Here is a 17634-nt window from a genome sequence, read left to right as displayed (position 1 = left end):
AGAACCTAGGGGCAGGCTAGGTGGACGGAGACATAGAGAACGGACTTGAGGACACGGGGCGGGGGAAGGGTAAGCTGGGACGAAGTGAGAGAGTGCCATGGATTTATAATACACTACCAAGTGTAAAATAGATAGCTAGTGGGAAGCAGCCACATAGCACAGGGAGATCAGCTCAGTGCTTTGTGACCACCTAGAGGGGTGGGATAGGGAAGGTGGGAGGGAGACGCAAGAGGGAGGAGATATGGGGATATATGTATAGCTGATTCACTTTGTTATAAAGCAGAAACACACCATTGTAAAGCAATTATACTCCAATAAAGATGTTTAATTTTTTTTTTTAATTTAAGAATTAAAAAAATAAAGTGTCAAGGTCAAGAAAGCCAAGAAAAAGCTGAGGTACCATTCAGAATAAAGGCCACTACAGAGACATGACAACTCAAAGCAGTATGTAACTCTGAACTGCATCCTTTTGCTATAAAGGTTATTATTGGGACATTTGGCAAAATCTGAATGGGGCCCAAGGATTAGTGGCAATTTCCTGATTTGACGGTTGTTTTGAGGTTACATAGAAAAATGTCCTTGTTTACATGAAATACATACTAAATTCAGGAGTGATTTTTAGGAGTGACAGGCCCAGCAACTTGGCAATTTATTTTCAGATGATTCAGGTTCTGAATTGGTAATTTTTCTGTCTGAGAATAGTTCATTTTTTTTTTTTTTTGGCCACGCTGTGCAGCTTGCAGGATCTTTGTTCCCTGACCAGGAACTGAAACTGGGCCTCGGCAGTGAAAGCGCCGAGCCCAAACCACTGGACCGCCAGGGAACTCCCTAAAAATGTTTTTAAAAGTGTAACTTCTTTTCCTTTTTATGTTATATGACTTAAAAAATGACTATAGCAATGAAGACAGTGATGTTGACGATGAATTTGCGACATCAAGAATTTCATAAAATTATTTCTTGAAATAAGGTAGAAATTAATGTTATTTTATATAATGTGATTTTTAAGTATATATTTTCATTAAAACATTCAGGAGTTAAAAAAAGATCAGTGAACGAATGTGCTCTTCTAGGCTGAATTAAAATAGAATATTTAAGGTTTAAAAAAGTTTGGCTGGGGAAAAATAACAGGTTTGCAAAACCTTTGCGATCCAAAACTAAGATGATATTCAACAGCAAGAAGTATTCCAATTTCTCATAACCAGTTCTCACAAGCAAAGAAATGCATGCCTCACTTTAAGAAGGTGTCCAATAGAAACAGGCAAATCTGAAAGAGTTTACCAAGTGTAATAAATTAGAGGTGAAATCACAACAAAAGAATTTATGGCGTACAAAAAAATTCACAAGTAGAAGATTCCTTCTATCAACTTCTCAGAGTTCCATGAGCTCTCCCCTGACCTCTGAAAGATGGGTTTTACCAAAATCTGGTTTACACGGAACTTTTCAGGTATATATGGTCTGAAAAGAAAGAAGTATCTGCTAAGAACCTGCCTGGTGCTCCTTCCTTGTTGCAGCCCTTCTTTGTGTAAGTGATCAGAATCAGGTCCAAGAGACACAGAATCAAGCATGACATATCACACCAAACACCATTTCCTGTCCAACCAATTCTCATCTCTCTCCAGTAATGAAGAGGTGGACGTTCTTCTTGGACTGCAGCATCTGTGCAGCCCGCTCCACCCCGACCACAGCAGACAGCCTCTGGGCATCGTACTTGGAGTAGAGGACAGTGCAGGTCCAGGCAGCTTCCTCTCCTCTGGTGGTGGCTTGCAGCATGTTATAAACTTCACTGTAGAAGTGGGGATATGTTGGCAGTTCATAGAAAATCAGGTTCCTGATGCCTTTTATTGTGTATCTGTTAGAAGGAGAAAGAGAGGCTATGTCTACATGAGAAATTTTATGGAAAAGCCACCAAGGAGTTTTACAGGGGCATAGTCACTCTCGCTATTTCATGCAAGGAGAAAGACCATGGCACAAATAACACACAGACCAAAAGTTACTCTAATTTGAGCTGGAGGGGCTCATTTTTTGTGACAGTGTATTTGAATTCCTAATGTTTGGCTTAAGATAATGATAAAATGAATTTGCACTTCTTGAGCCTAATCTGAGCAGACTGAGGTAGGGTGGGGAAGAATAGTAGACAAGGATTAGAAATCTGTCGCAGAAAATTTGAAAAGCAGGCATTTCCAATTTAACATTATCCTTATTATAATCAGGCAAAACAGTGTTCTGTAATGGAGATGAGGTCAGACCAGACCCAGTACATAAAATAAACAGCATAAACTGTAAATGCACTCCCATTAGTCTTTTCTTGTCATTCTGTAGACATGTTAACTCCATGGCAGATGTCCCAAGTTCACCCATTTACAAAATCCTGCCCGAGGACCCATTAGGCATTATGGGAAGTCAATTAATTTCAACAGCTTCCTTGCTTCTTTCCCTGCTGCACAGAGCTGCATGGTGTGGGGGGGGTGCAGACCCTAGGGACTTACCTTACGGTTCAGGTTGAGATCAATCATTCCCTCTTGGGCTCCATGACCAAAGATTTTATACGTTGACAAGGTTCTGATTTTTCCTGTTAGACTCTCATACAGGGCTGATGTCAGACTCCCTCGGGAATTTTATTTTATTCATGGACGGTAAGTTTTCCTTGTCTTTTTATCCCTTGGCTCATCCTGATCTCTCTGGAGACCCTCCTCTCCCAAAATATAACTGCAGTCCATTACTTGGATCAGCTTTCCACATCCTCTTTCCATAAAGGAATTTTAATGGCTAAAGATGTTGAAAAAAAACAGTTCTGCCTCAGTAGTTATCAAAACAAACAAAAACAAACACAGAGTTCCATTTCTGCTTAGTATGTAGAAAACTCAAGAGAATACTGCTCCCATGCTAACAAGAAAAAGATAATCTACAACAGTGTTCCTTTTCCTGAGCCTAGACAGCTGATGTCACAGGGCAACCAAGTGAACCGATTCAACGGTGCCCTGGTGTGTGTTTAACAACTGATTCTCAGTGGGGGAGGATAGGTGCTGATTTGAAGCATTTGCCAATTTCTGTGGTGTAAATACTCCATTTCAAGCTACCAGTGTCATGTTGCTGAACTTGGAACTGGGAAGAGATGTGCAACCATACCTTAAGAGCTGGTATGAGCCAGCTTCAGCCCATCACTGACTGAATTCCAAAGAGTGACAAGATGGTCTGAAGAAAGACAGGACATATGAACCACTTCACCTTTGGCAGAGCACAGTGGGGAAGAGGGCAGCTGCTAAGAAAGTGGGTAGGAAGAAAAAAGCTACACTTTTAACAAGTTCTTAAAGGGCAATTATGGGCTTGCATGACAGTTCAGAATCCCTGGGATTCCCAGACACTCCTTTACTTCACGGGCTTTTCCAAAGGTCTCCACTGGGAGCCCTGGAAAGACTGGAGGCAAGGCAGAAGACCTGAGAGACCCCGATGGTGGTGCAGACATGAAAACATACTCTCTTCCCAGAGCCATGTTGTATATGAAGCTAAAGCCTGAAGCCAGTGAGGGGGCAAAGGTCAACTGCCAGGGTGGAGTCAGAAGCAGCAAAACTGTGTGCCCTAAGGGAGGAGCATTAACCCCTCACCCCATCCCTCCCCACCACAGGACTTACATCCAATAAAAAGAGCAGTCTGGGGAAAGGGGAAAGGGCATGAAGACTGGGGAAAGGGCATGAAGCCTGTTCAGCCCAAGATCCTGCACTGATGTAAGCAGATGTTTGCCACCACTGCAGAGATGCAGGGAACTCTTCCCCACCAAGACCCCTTGTAGAACAAGGCAGAGGCTGGCCACCATGGAGGGTGGTGCAGGAGCCCTGAGAAAGCGCCAGCTCCAAAGCCCAGGATGGACAGAACCTGCCTGCATCTGAGCTGGACCAGGAGGAGAACAACTGCCCCACTTCAAGCCTTAGGGGAGGAGCGAGCAGGAGCAGCCTGCTGCTGGGGGAGGGGCCGGAGCGTGGGAGAGGCTCTCCCTCGGCACAGGGGTGCAGGGCATGGTGAAAGCTGAGAGGGGAGCAGGACACTGAGACAAGGCCCTCCAGCACTGGGCCCCACAGTGGGCCACTGTCTGCTGGAGGAACTGGCAGTTTGTGGTAAATAGAAGGCAACTATGGTAACAACCAAATCCTAACTAGATTCACAACTGCCACACTAGTGGCCTGACAGAAGAGGCGTCCAGGCCAACTACTTACTCAGGCACTACATTCAACTGACAATTACAAAAAACACAGAAAAGCAAGAAAAAGACATTAAAACCATGAGGTGTCATTTTGACTATCAAGTCACTGGAAAAAAGGAGAATTTACAGAAATATTTACAGAATTTACAGAAATAGACTAATGGAGTATAAATTATTGTGAGTGTGTATTTCACCGGGGAGGGGAGAAGATGGGAGTGGCAACACACAGCAAATTTTAGACTGGGTACAGCTTTTGAACAAATAAGTTTTCCTTTCCAAATTTATCCTAAGGAAATGCCTAGGCAACTATGCCATCAACTACGCGTATGGATGCTCTTGGCATTATTGTATATAATAACAGAAAACAACAAATCAATATGCCCATTAAAAGGAAACTGGGTTAATTATATACCCATACAATGTAACACTATGCAACCATTAAAAAGGATGCTATACACACCTTAAAGATTACTTATAATTACACAGAAAAGGTATTTTTACAATGTAAAGATTTAGCAGACCTACCTTGACCAAGTGATTACATTTAGTATCACCAAAAATGGGATAAACTGACACCCTGGGCCTCTTGAGGAGATGCAGGGGGAAGTACACAATATCCTCTATGTAGAATTCTTACTAAAATAATGTTTAAATCTTTGGTCCCCGAACTCTGATGCTCACTGGATCACCTATTTGTTTTTTAAAAGTACCTGTAATTGGTCCCCATCCCCAAACACCATGATTTAATTGATACTGGGGTATGACCATGGCATTCAGATTTTTAAAAGCTCCCCAAGGGGATTCTAATATGTGGCAAAGTTTGGGAACACTGATCTAAATAATAAGAAAACGGCCAAATCCAGATGTGGGACATTCTACAGGAAACTGGACTGGACTCTTCAAAAAATATCAGTATCACAGCAAGAAACAAAGGCAGAGAATTATTCTAGATCAGGGTTTCTTAACCCTGGCACTACTGCCATTTTAAGGCAGGTAATTCTTTGTTGTAAGGGCTGTCCTGTGCACTGTAGGACGTCTAGCAGCACCCAGGCCTTGACCCGCTTGAACCACTAGACCACTAGAATAACCCTCCAACTGTACCAACCAAAAATGTCTCCAGATAGTTCCAAATGTCCCTTGGGGAGCAAAACTGCTCCTGCTTGAGAACTGCTAAAATAGACTAAAGAAACATGTCACGCAAATGCAATGTAGGATTCTTAACTAAATCCTGGATTGGGGTCGGGGGGGTGGTGAGAAACAGCTGTAATAGTCATTTTGGGAACAACTAGGAAAATTTGCATACAGACTAAATATTAGATGGTATTACTGCAGTAATGTCAAGTGGTATGTTAATGGTGTTGTGGTTAGATAAAAGAATGTTGTTTTTAAGCTCTACAGGCTGAAAGATTCAGGAGTTAAGTGTCATGAAGCCTCCCATAATTTACTCTCAAATGGTTCAGGAAGAAAAAATAAGAGATGTGAGTGGAAAGAGAGAAGGAGAGACAGAGAATGTGGGTGCATGAGAATGTGGCAAAATGCTAACAGCTAGTGAAGCCTAAGTGGAAGGAGTTAGAGATGTTCACTGGGATAGTCTTACAATGTCTTTTGAAATGAAATTTTCCCAAATAAAAAGTTGGAGCAGGGGCAGGATATAGTAGAACTATATATATATTAACTTAAAAATACATCCATAACATACAAATATATATCAAAATGCTAACTTATTTAAGCTTTTTTTCAATAAGCACATAAAACATTCAAGATAAAAGAAAAAAAATCCAAATGTGTACACTGTGATCCCAATTTTGGTGTCCTTTTTAAAATGCCTGTGTCTGTGTGTGTGTGCACGTGCACATGTTTTTTACATCAAAGAGACACGAAAGAAATACACCAAAATGGGTATTTATATCAGTAAGATTATAGGTGATCCCATTTTTTTAACCTAGATTTTCTAGGTTCTCTACAATAATTGTGTAATACTCTTATATAATGAGAGTATTTTTAAAGCAAAATAAAACAACAAAACCAATTCCAATAGGTATTACATTTAAAACCCAAGAAAATCTCTCTTAGTACCAATTCGTGCACAGTAGAGACTAGGCATCTCCTGGAAATAAGAGCACGTGACCAGAACCTCTTCAGAGGGGCAGTTAGTAACAATTCCCATGACCTTCTGCACCTCTTCCCCTGCCTTCCTCCTCTCCTGTATGTGCTTTGGGTCTTCGGTGACCCCTACAAATATGGCGTAACACTGTGACAGGACCTAAAACTAAGGACATTCCCGATGTCTATGTTACCTGACAACTGTTAAAGATAAATGAGGCAACCACAACTGACTTGCAAGGCTGGCTCCTGCATACAGTCTATAAAGATGAGGTCTGTTACTTCTATAACTGGGGTTCTCCCTGGGGCAGGGAGCACTCAGAAACACCCCACTAGCGTTTCCCACCTCCAGAAATCCTACCTCCAGAGTTTCTGATTGCCCCCTGCTTAAGAATCCTTCCTGTGCTAACCCACTGATAATGCTCAGAGAAAGAACTGTGAACTGTCCTCCCCTCAGGAGGGCCATCATGACCAAATGCCCATCCCATCCTAAGATTCTACTGGTTTCATCTCCCCAGAGAAAACAAATCCTCAGGTTGAAAGTTTTTTGCTAGCTCACAAATGAACTGCAGTATGTCTAACATGGCCTACTTCCATAGAGAATATAAATACAGAATTTTAAAGCTGGATACTAGAGTGTAAAATACATGTACTTTTCCCAAGGTCAAATGAAAAAATCAAATCACAAAGACACTGCAGATCAAAATACCCATCATCACCTTGGTGACCTCTCAAGCAAAAAAATCTATAGCTGGGAACCTTGAGATAATTGGCAGTTGCAGATTATCTCCATTCAACTTAAACACCCACTAACCTGGTCCAGGGTACAAAGCTAATGGCACGTGTTCGGTTTGTCTTTATAGTGACTTTGGGGACAAAACTGTTTGGTCAATAAATGAACAGTGTAAGACAGAAGACTGTCCTGCCTACTTAAGAGAAAGGGCTCCTTTGACATCATGCCCTCTCCTTGAAAAGTTGCTACTTGAGAGCAGTCCTCATCCCAGCTTAGTTCACACTTGCTACAGACAATCACGCTGGGAAGTTTTCCAATCCATCCACTTCATTTAAAGGACTTGCTTTGATGTATCAAGCTTTTGGAAAACTAAGGGTTCTTTAGACCTGCTGAGTGCAAACTCCCCCAAAATACCATTTCCAACATGAATGAAAACAACTCACTGGAACAAAGCAAATAATGATGCCAGCAAGAAGCAAACCCTGAAGCCCTTAAATATTCACCTCTAAGCCCCTCACCTTTTGCTTCTCATAAACTTCAAGGAGCCCCTTAGTCCTGGTTCTCCTTGGTGCAGAAGTGTGTGTGCACTGCCTCAGGACAAATGAGAGCTTTCTGAACACTGACCCTGCACTCAACTTCCATCTCCACAGACCACACAGTCCCCAGTGTTTCATCTGTGCTTCTACGACAGGTTCCTCCCCTTCCTGTATTCTGTTGAGAGCTGCTCAACTCTGTAATGTCTTTCTTGAGGGGTATACCCACAGCTACAGGAGGTACCCTAAGTATGGACCCACTCCAGATCTATATACAGGTTATGCTGTAGTCACTCATTCGTTTCTACCACCTTTTCCAACAATGCCCATTTTGAAAGAAAACCAACCAACCAATCAAGAAAAGTCTGTCCAGCCTCCCAAACTCTGGCTTGTCTGCAGGAGGTGAAGCAAGGGAGGACCTTATAACACAGCAAAGCCCACCACGCACTTGGAAGCAGGCCCTCCAGAGAGGACACTTGAAACCTGGTCCTACTTTACCTTTTGTAGAAATGGAAGCGCTCTGTGAGGAGCAGGAACTGCTTCTCTCCTTGAAGGAAGAAGTGTCTGGCCCTGGAGACACCAGACTTCTGGGTGTACTCGCAGATATGAGTGAAGTTCAGTTCCTCCTTCTTGAAGTAATTTCGGAGACGCACAAAGTCAAAGTAGGAGGGGACATAGATAAGCGTGTGAGACATGACTGCATCACGATACTGAGGCAAAATCTTGTTGATGAAAAAGTTAAACCTGATTTGGAAAGGCAAAGGGCAGAGTCAGTGGTCTAGAGGTGAGCCATAGTGTCACTGCCAACTGCATGACCCTGGGCAAGTCACAGTCTCCTTCTACCTCCCCTAAGAGGCCAATTTGGCCTACCTCATTGCAAAGAGATTATGTAAGGATAAAACTTGTTAAGCGCATCAAAAAGTAAGTGCCAACACTATTCATCATAAAGGATAGATGTGATGCTGGTATATCCCAGAGAATTATTCTAGGAAGTACGTAACTGTATCATTCATTCATTCAGTTGTCAATCAGTCAGTCAACAAATAATTACTGAACACCTACCATGTGTTAAGCACCATTCTGCTACCATGGGTCCCCTGACTAAACACAATGAGAAGACGGGGGGAAGTTACACAGAGAATTAGAAAAACAGTTCTTGCCCTGAAGGGCTTAGAATTAAGTTGTTGACATGAGGCATTAAAAAATTAATGTAATTTAAAAATGCCACAGTCTAGGGGAAAGTACCCTTGATTTACTAACCCTGACACTATCAGAACTAGGACAACACACCATTTCTCTGGCCTTCAGTGTCCTCCTCTGTCAATGGCATGATTGGATTCAATTATCTCATTTCATTTTGTAAATGGTAACTAATAAAGCCAACATGGAATACAATTCTAAATTTGAATGCCCAAGTAAAATCCCTCTCTGTGACCCCCAGGGGTCCAATGGGACAGGGGAGGGTACCTGGCATCAATCACTGAAGCTAGGTTCTCAGGTTCCATCCTCTGGAAGACATGTGGGAGCTGCACCAGGACATGACTGATGCAGCCTGTCATCGGGACGTTCCTCACAGCCACCTGCCAGGAGTCAGTGAGAACATTAGGAAGTGAGCTATCCCCATTGTTGACCAAATGCTGTCCTCTCCTTCTGCCTCATGACCCAAACAATACACAATACTTCATGAAAATTCAGAGAAAGAAGGAGAGAACCCACCTGGCCTTGCACATTGACGCAGTACTTGTTGAACACAGAGTTGATCTGGGCATCCTGCAGGGCCCCAAACAGCAGCGTCTGACGATAGTACTTGGACCAATTATTGAGGTTCCACAGGCGCACTCGAGAAAAGTCCACCCCATGTGAGTCCAAGGGCAGCAGGTTCATGTGGTTCATCAAATGCTTTGAGCAGAAATAATACTCCATTAATACTTATTGAACACTTACCTGTTGGGCGTTGCTAACCTTTCTATAAGCCCATCATCTTATTTAACCCCATGAAGTAGATACTATCATCTCCCAAATTACAACAAGAAAACAGGCTCAGATGGGTGAGTGACTTGCCCATAGTCAAGCGAACAAGAAGAAAAGCTCAAACTGGCCACCTTGTGGATCTTTCAAAAAGGATCAAGATGCTACCTATACAGAATATTTCTTTTCAAGGAAATTCTGAAATGCCACTCTGGTGACTCTATAAGCAACTCAGTTCCAGACTTGGACGAGAAGAGAAATGACACGGAAAACAGAGCTGCTGTCCTTCCATGACTTGGTTCCCAAAACGTTAGAAAATTGCCTGAATGACTACATGTGCCTTTTGCTCAAAATAAAGATGACTCAACCATTGACATGCCTTTTCTATTTTAATCATATTTTTACCTTGTAATGTATATTGAAGGGTCACAAGTACTATAAGTTTATTCCCTACTTTATAAATAAGTACTCCCCTTTATCTGTCCCAAACTTACTCCAAGTCCTGGGGTTGTAGAAAAGGTAAATTCTCACATGCCTTATAAAAATAAACCTATAGTTCTGTGATGAGGATTGTTCCAAAGCACAATCCTAAACCCCAAAACATTGCAGCGTATGTTGAGAGGGAGAAAAAAAATTATAGTACAAATTACAGTAGGGGGACAAAAACATCTTACATTTCTCTGTAAAACATCACAAATTAAGAAATCATGAGCAATGTTTTCCCATCTCCACTGAAGACCAAACAAAAGAGAACGAGCATAAATAGGAGGAACTATTTTAGATAAAAACATTCCTGGTGAGGAGGGATTTCAACCAACCAACTAACCACACTAAACTGGTCTATTACTAGAAGCAACTTTTAAGGGGAAGAAATCTTTTCTGGAGATTTGAAAATGTTGACAAGAATTTTTATCTTTCTGGATACTTTACTGACCAACTTGTGGGTAGAAGAGGGGACAACATTTCCCATTTTCAAATTGGAAAATGTGGAATATTTCCATTTCCAAGCTGAGTTTTAATCTGGACTTTAATAACCATTTCAGACTCAAACCACTGAGCTTCTTGTCTCTAAATGTTAATGACCAGCATTACCAAGACATGCTCCCAGTTCTGCATCAGGTAAATGTCAGTTTGATCAATGATGAGAAGCTCAATAGAAGACAGAAAGTCAAAATCTCTCTTCTTCTCTCCTTCTCCACCAATGATGGTCCTCAAGCCCAGAGGGGAGGCAATGAGGATGTCTGACGAATAGAAGGGGGCATAAAGTCGGATGCTTCTCTGCAGTATTGCCACTCCTATACACAAAACAGCCAAGCACACATCAGTTCATGAGTCACCACCATTAGCTTCCACCCTCTCAAACTGCAGCCTCCCCTTGTACCTTCCACATCTTCCCCTTTGCATGTAATTGTGCTCAAACTGCTTTAATTATTAAAATCATCATCGTCATCATCATCATCCCTCCTTTGCATCTACGGTCCCTTCTAGCTCCCACCCTCTTCTTTTCCTTCACTGGCAAACCTTCCAAAAAATTATCTCTACTTTAAAATCTCCCACTCACTCCTTAATGCACTGCAATCTGCCTCTGAGTCTCAGGACACCACTGAAATGACTCTTGCCAAGGTCACCAACAGCTCTCAGTTACCAATTCAATGGCACTTTAGTGTTTCTTGTCACGAATGCATAAGCACACCCTCCTTGAAATGTTCTTTTCCTTACTGGTGGTTTCTATCACTTTAACACTTACTTCTCCTATTACTGACCTGGTCCTTATCTATTTTTCCATATTCAAAGAGCTCTTCAACAAATCCCTGGATTCACCCACAAGTTCTCTTTCACTCTACATAAAGCTTTGGATAAATATATTCACTAATTATGGCTTTAACATTATCATCACAAAAATTTATATTTCCTGCCCACATCTCTTTCCTAAGCAACAAGTAGCAGTCTGTAAAGAGCCCAGATCATATGTGAAGGAGATTCACTTGCTAATCTTAAAGCATCTACCAGAGGGGCAGAAGTTGGCTGGGACTCTCTCTGGGGACAGAATGCTAGCAGATGCCATTTTTACAAATTCCCTCTACCTTGATGGCACTGGTGGGTGCCACTTTTTTGCACTCTCACTCTAAGTTGCTAACAGTGGTGGTGGGTGAGTACCCCCTACCCCACGGCCCTGCACTGCTTGTGTGCAGCACTGACAAACATGGACAACGAGCAGCCACAACTACCCCATCTCATGCCACTCGCAGGACACGACCTGAGGCAACAATCGCACGTAGCCCACACAGGGGACACTCCTTGAGCACCAGGCTCAGGCAGATGGGGGTGGGACTGCATTTCTAGACTCCATGGGAGTGAAACAAACAGAGAGAGTTTATAAGACGACCAAGAACTAGGAAAAAGTTAAAAATACAGTTCATCTCCCACACAGGGCCACTCCTTCAAGACGGGGCAATAACTGGTTTTGCATAATACACAGAAACAAACACGGAGAGTCAAGCAAAATGGGGAAGCAGAGGAACATGTTCCAAATGAAGGAACAAGATAAAACCCCAGAAAAAATATTTAATGAAACAGATGTAAGTGATTTATCTGATAAAGAATTCAAAGTCATAGTCCTAAAGATGCTCACCAAACTTGGGAGATGAATGAACGAACACAGAAACTCAAGAAAGAGACAAAATATAAGAAAGTTCTAAACAGAACTCACACAGCTGAAGATTATAATAATTGAACTGAAAAATACACTAGAGGGAATCAACAGCAGACTAGATGGTAGAAAAGAACAGATCAGTGACCTGGCAGACAAGGTAGTAGAAATCACCCCAACAGAGCAGCAAAGAGAAAAAATATTTTTAAAATATGAGGACAGTTTAAGGGAACTGTGGGACAACATCAAGTGTACTATCATCGGTGTTAAGGGGTCGCAGAAGAAGAGAGAGAAAGGGGCACTAACATCCACATTATAGGGGTCCCAGAAGGAGGACAGAGAAAGAAAGGGGCAGAAAAATTATCTGAAGAAATAATGGCTAAAAATGTCCCTAACCTGGTGAAGGAAACAGACATTCAGGTCCGGCAAGAACCAAGAGTCCCAAACAAAATGAACCCAAGGAGATTCATACCAAGACACATTATAATTAATATGTTAAAAGTCAAAGGTAAAGAGGGAATCTTAAGCAGCAAGAGAAAAACAACTAATTACAGACAAGGGAATCCCCATAAGAATATCAGCTGGGGTGGGATGGGGAGAGTGGGAGGGAGGGAGGTGCATGAGGGAAGGGATGTGGGAACAGATGTATATGTATGACTGATTCACTTTGTTATAAAGCAGAAACTAATAAAAAAAAAAAGAATATCAGCTGATTTTTCATCAGAAACTTTGTGGTCCAGAAGGGGATGGCATGATATGTTCAAATATGCTGAAAGGAAAAAACTTCCAACAAAGAAGGAAGGAAATAATAGAAGTCAGATGAGAAATACTGAATAAATGAAATGGAGACAAAAAAAAAAGATCAATGAAACTAAGAGCTGGTTCTGTGAAAAGATAAACAAAATTAACAAACCTTTACTCAGACTCAATAAGAAAAAAAGAGAAGGGGCCCAAATAAAATCAGAAATGAAAGAGAAGTTATAACTGACCCTACAGAAATACAAAGTATCATAAGAGACTACTACGAACAATTATACACCAACAAGTCAGATAACCTAGAAGAAATACATAAATTCCTAGAAACACACAATCTTCTAAAACTGAATCATGAAGAAACAGAAAATGTGAATAGATCAATTACTAGTAATGTGATTGAATCAGTAATCAAAAAACTCCCCAAAAACAAAAGACCAGGACCAGAGAGCTTCATGGTAAATTCTACAAAATATTTAAAGAAGATTTAATACCTATCCTTCTCAAACATATTTCAAAAAACTGAAGAGGCGGAAACACTTCCAAACTCATTTTATGAGGCCAGCATAACCCTGATACTGAAACACCACAAAAAAAGAAATGTACAGGCTACTATGCCTGATAAACACAGATGCAAAAATCCTTGACAAATTATTAGCAAACTGAATCCAGCAATACATTAAAAGGACCATACACTATAATCAAGTAGAATTTATTCCAGGGATGCAAGGATGGGTTGACAAAGTGGGTATAGAGGGAATGTATCTCAACATAACAAAGGCATATACGATAAACCCACAGCTAACATCATATTCAGTGGTGAAAAGCTGAAAGCATTTCCTCTAAAATCAGGAACAAGACAAGGATGCACACTTCTGCCACTTTTATTCAACATAGTATTAGAAATCCTAGCCACAGCAACTAGGCAAGAAAAAGAAATAAAAGATACCCAAATTGGAAAGGAGGAAGTAAAACTGACTATTTGCAGATGACATGATACTTTATGGAGAAAACCCTAAAGACTCCACCAAAAAACTGTCAGAACTAATAAATAAATTTACTAATGTTGCAGGATACAAAATTAACAAAAATCTGTTGTATTTATATACATTAATAATGAACTATTAGAAAGAGAAATTAAGAAAACAATCCATTTACAATAGCATCAAAAACAATAAAATACCTAGAAAAAATCTAACCAAGAAGGTAAAAAACTTGTACTTGGAAAACTACAAGGTATTGATGAAAGAAATTAAACATGAAAAAATACACCATGCTCATAGACTGGAAGACTTAGTACTGTTAAAATGTCCATACTGGACACCAAGGGGGGAAACTGGGGGTGGGGGTGGGGGTGTGATGAATTGGGAGATTGGGACTAACATGTATATACTAATATGTATTAAATGGATAACTAATAAGAACCTGCTGTATAAAGAAATAAAATTCAAAAAAAAAGTCCAGACTACCCAAAGAAATCTACAGATTTAATGCAATCCTTATCAAAATACCCATGACATTTTTCATAAAACTAGAATAATCCTAAAATTCGTACAGAGTTGCAAAGGATCCTGAATAGCCAAACTGATTATGAGAAAGAAGAACAAAGCTGAAGGTATAACACTCCCTGATTTTAAACTACACTACAAGTCTACAGTAATCAAAATTGTACGGTAATAGCACAAAAACAGACACAGATCAACAGAACAGAGAGCCCAGAAATAAATCCATATTTATATGGTCAATTAATCTATGACAAAAGAGACAAGAATATACAATGCAGAAAAGACAGTCTCATCAACAAATGGTGATGGGAAAACTAGACAGCTACATGCAAAAGAATGAAAGTGGACCACCAGCTTACACCATCTACAAAAATCAACTCAAAATGGATTAAAGACTTGAACATAAGACCTGAAAACCACAGAACTCCCAGAAGAAAACATAGGCAGTAACTTCCCTGACAACAGTCTTAGCAATATTTTTTTGGATCTGACTCCACAGGCAAGGGCAATGAAACCAAAAATAAACAAGTGGGACTACATCAAACTAAAAAGCTTGTGCACAGCAATGGAAACCATCAATGAACAAAAAGGCAATCTACTGAATGGGAGAGGATATTTGCAAATCTAGTAAGGGGTTAAGTAAGATCCAAAATATATAAAGAACTCATGTAACTCATTATCAAAAAACCCCAAACAGGGCTTCCCTGGTGGCGCAGTGGTTGAGAGTCCGCCTGCCGATGCAGGGGATATGGGTTCGTGCCCTGGTCCGGAAAGATCCCACGTGCCGCAGAGCGGCTAGGCCCGTGAGCCATGGCCGCTGAGCCTGCGCGTCCGGAGCCTGCGCTCTGCAATGGGAGAAGCCAAAACAGTGAGAGGCCCGCGTACTGCAAAAAAAAAAACCGCAAAACCCCCCCCCCAAACAATCCAATTAAAAAATAGCAGAGGGGGCTTCCCTGGTGGCGCAGTGGTTGAGAATCCACCTGCCGATGCAGGAGACACGGGGTCGTGCCCCGGTCCGGGGGGATCCCACATGCCGTGGAGTGGCTGGGCCCATGAGCCATGGCCGCTGAGCCTGCACGTCCGGAGCCTGTGCTCCGCAACGGGAGAGGCCACAACAGTGAGAGGCCCACGTACAGCAAAAAAAGAAAAAAAAAGCAGAGGACCTGAATAGACATTTTTCCAAAGAAGTCGTACTGATAGCCAACAGTCAAATGTAGAGATGCTCAACATCACTCATCATCAGGAAAATGCAAATCAAAATCACAATGAGAAATCAAAACTACAATGAGGTACCATCTCACACTGGTCAGAATGGCCATCATTAAAAAGTCTACAAATAACAAATGCTGGAGACGGTGTGGAGAGAAGGGAACCCTCCTACACTGTTGGTGGGAATGTAAGTTGGTGCAGTCACTATGGAAAACAGTATGGAGTTTCCTTGGAAAACTAAAAATATAATTACCATATGATCCAGCAATCCCACTCCTGGGCATATATCTGGACAAAACTATAATTCAAAAAGATACATGCACCCCTATGTTCACAGCAGCACTATTCACAATAGCCAAGACATGGAAACAACCTAAATGTCCATTGACAGATGAATGGATAAAGATGTGATACATATACACAATGGAATACTACTCAGTCATAAAAATGAACAAAATAATGCCATTTGGCAGCAACATGGATGCAACTACAGATTATCATACTAAGAGGAGTCTGTCAGAAAGAGAAAGACAAATACCATATGATATCACATATATATGAAATCTAAAATATGGCACAAATGAACCTATCTACAAAACAGAAACAGACTCACAGACCTGTGGTTGCCAAGGTCAGGGGTGGGGAAAGGGATGGACTGAGAGTCTGGGGTTAGTTGATGCAAACTACTACCTTTAGAATGGGTAAACAACAAGGTCCTACTGTATAGCACAGGGAACTATATCCAATCTCCTGGGATATGCCATAATGCAAAAGAATATAAAAAAGGATGTATATATGTGTATAACTGAGTCACTGCCGTACAGCAGAAATGAGCACAACATTGTAAATCAACTATACCTACTCCAATTAAAAAAAAAAGAAGAAGAAGAAGAATGTATCAGGTGGCTAGTAAGTGCTGTGATCAAAATGAAATAATATAAAATGATAGGCTGTTATTTTGGAGTTATAAATTCTTACAGCCACCATGTATAATAAGTTGCTATTAACCAAAGCACAGAGAGAAAAAAAACCACAATGAGATATCACCTCAAACCTGTCAGAATAGGTCTTATCCAAAAGACAAGAAATAACAAATGCTGGCAAAGATGTGGAGAAAAGGGAACCCTTGTGCATTGTTAGTGGAAATGTAAATTGGTGCAGCCACTATGGAAAACAGTATGGATGTTCTTCAAAAATTAAAAATAGAATCACCATACAATTGAGCAATTCAACTTCTGGGTGTTTATCCAAAGAAAAAAACCCACTAATTCAAAAGATATATGCACGCCTACGTTCAATGCAACATTTATAATAGCCAAAATATGGAATATGGAAGCAGCCTAAGTGTCCACAAATGATGAATGGATAAAGATGTGGTGTGTACACACACACACACACACACACACACACACACACACAATGGAATATTACTCAGCCATAAATGAATGAAATCTTGCCATCTGCGACAACAAGGATAGACCTTGAGGGTGTCACAGTAAGTGAAATAAGTCAGACAAAGACAAATATCAATAGTATGTGATTTCACTTATATGTGGAATCTAAAAAACAAAAAAACAGACGGATAGATACAGAGAACAGACTGGTGGTTGCCAGCAGGGAGGGCGGGGTTGGAGGGTGGGCAAAATGGATGGGGGAGATCAGGAGGTATAAAACTTCCAGTTATAAAGTGAACAGGTCACAGGGATCCAATGTATGCCATGGGGAATATAGTCAATAATATTGCATTAACTTTGTATGGTGACAAACGGTAACTTTACTTATTGTTGTGATACGTTTGTAAGGTATATAGACATTGAATCACTATGTTGTACACCTGAAACTAATATGTCAATTATATATCAATTAAACAAGAGACTGATTTATCAGCTCCTTGTTGGCCACCTGCATATGTTTAAAACTAACCATAAGCTCTAATCCCCTTGCACGCACACTCCAGCCATCCTAAAGCCTCTGAATCTTAAGTC

The 17634-nt window shown here is 41.0% G+C and overlaps 1 pseudogene across 1 annotated transcript in view; it reads right to left on the bottom strand.

The window, feature by feature from the left end:
* Positions 1–369: 369 nt before the first annotated feature.
* LOC309801718 (U3 small nucleolar RNA-associated protein 25 homolog) overlaps positions 370–17634 on the bottom strand; it is a 29596-nt pseudogene continuing 12331 nt past the window's right edge. The window contains exons 8-12 of the transcript in view: positions 10625–10827; positions 9281–9463; positions 9032–9144; positions 8063–8308; positions 370–1849 (exon numbers count right to left, since the gene is read on the bottom strand). The product of the transcript in view is annotated as a U3 small nucleolar RNA-associated protein 25 homolog (transcript). The remainder of the gene's footprint in view (positions 1850–8062; positions 8309–9031; positions 9145–9280; positions 9464–10624; positions 10828–17634) is intronic.

The sequence above is a fragment of the Mesoplodon mirus genome (assembly GCF_964341445.2).
Source record: "Mesoplodon mirus genome assembly, contig: SUPER_3_unloc_2, whole genome shotgun sequence".
Taxonomy (NCBI): Eukaryota; Metazoa; Chordata; class Mammalia; order Artiodactyla; family Ziphiidae; genus Mesoplodon; species Mesoplodon mirus.
The sequence above is the reverse complement of the archived record's forward strand: the minus strand, read 5'-3'. Positions and strand labels throughout refer to the sequence as shown.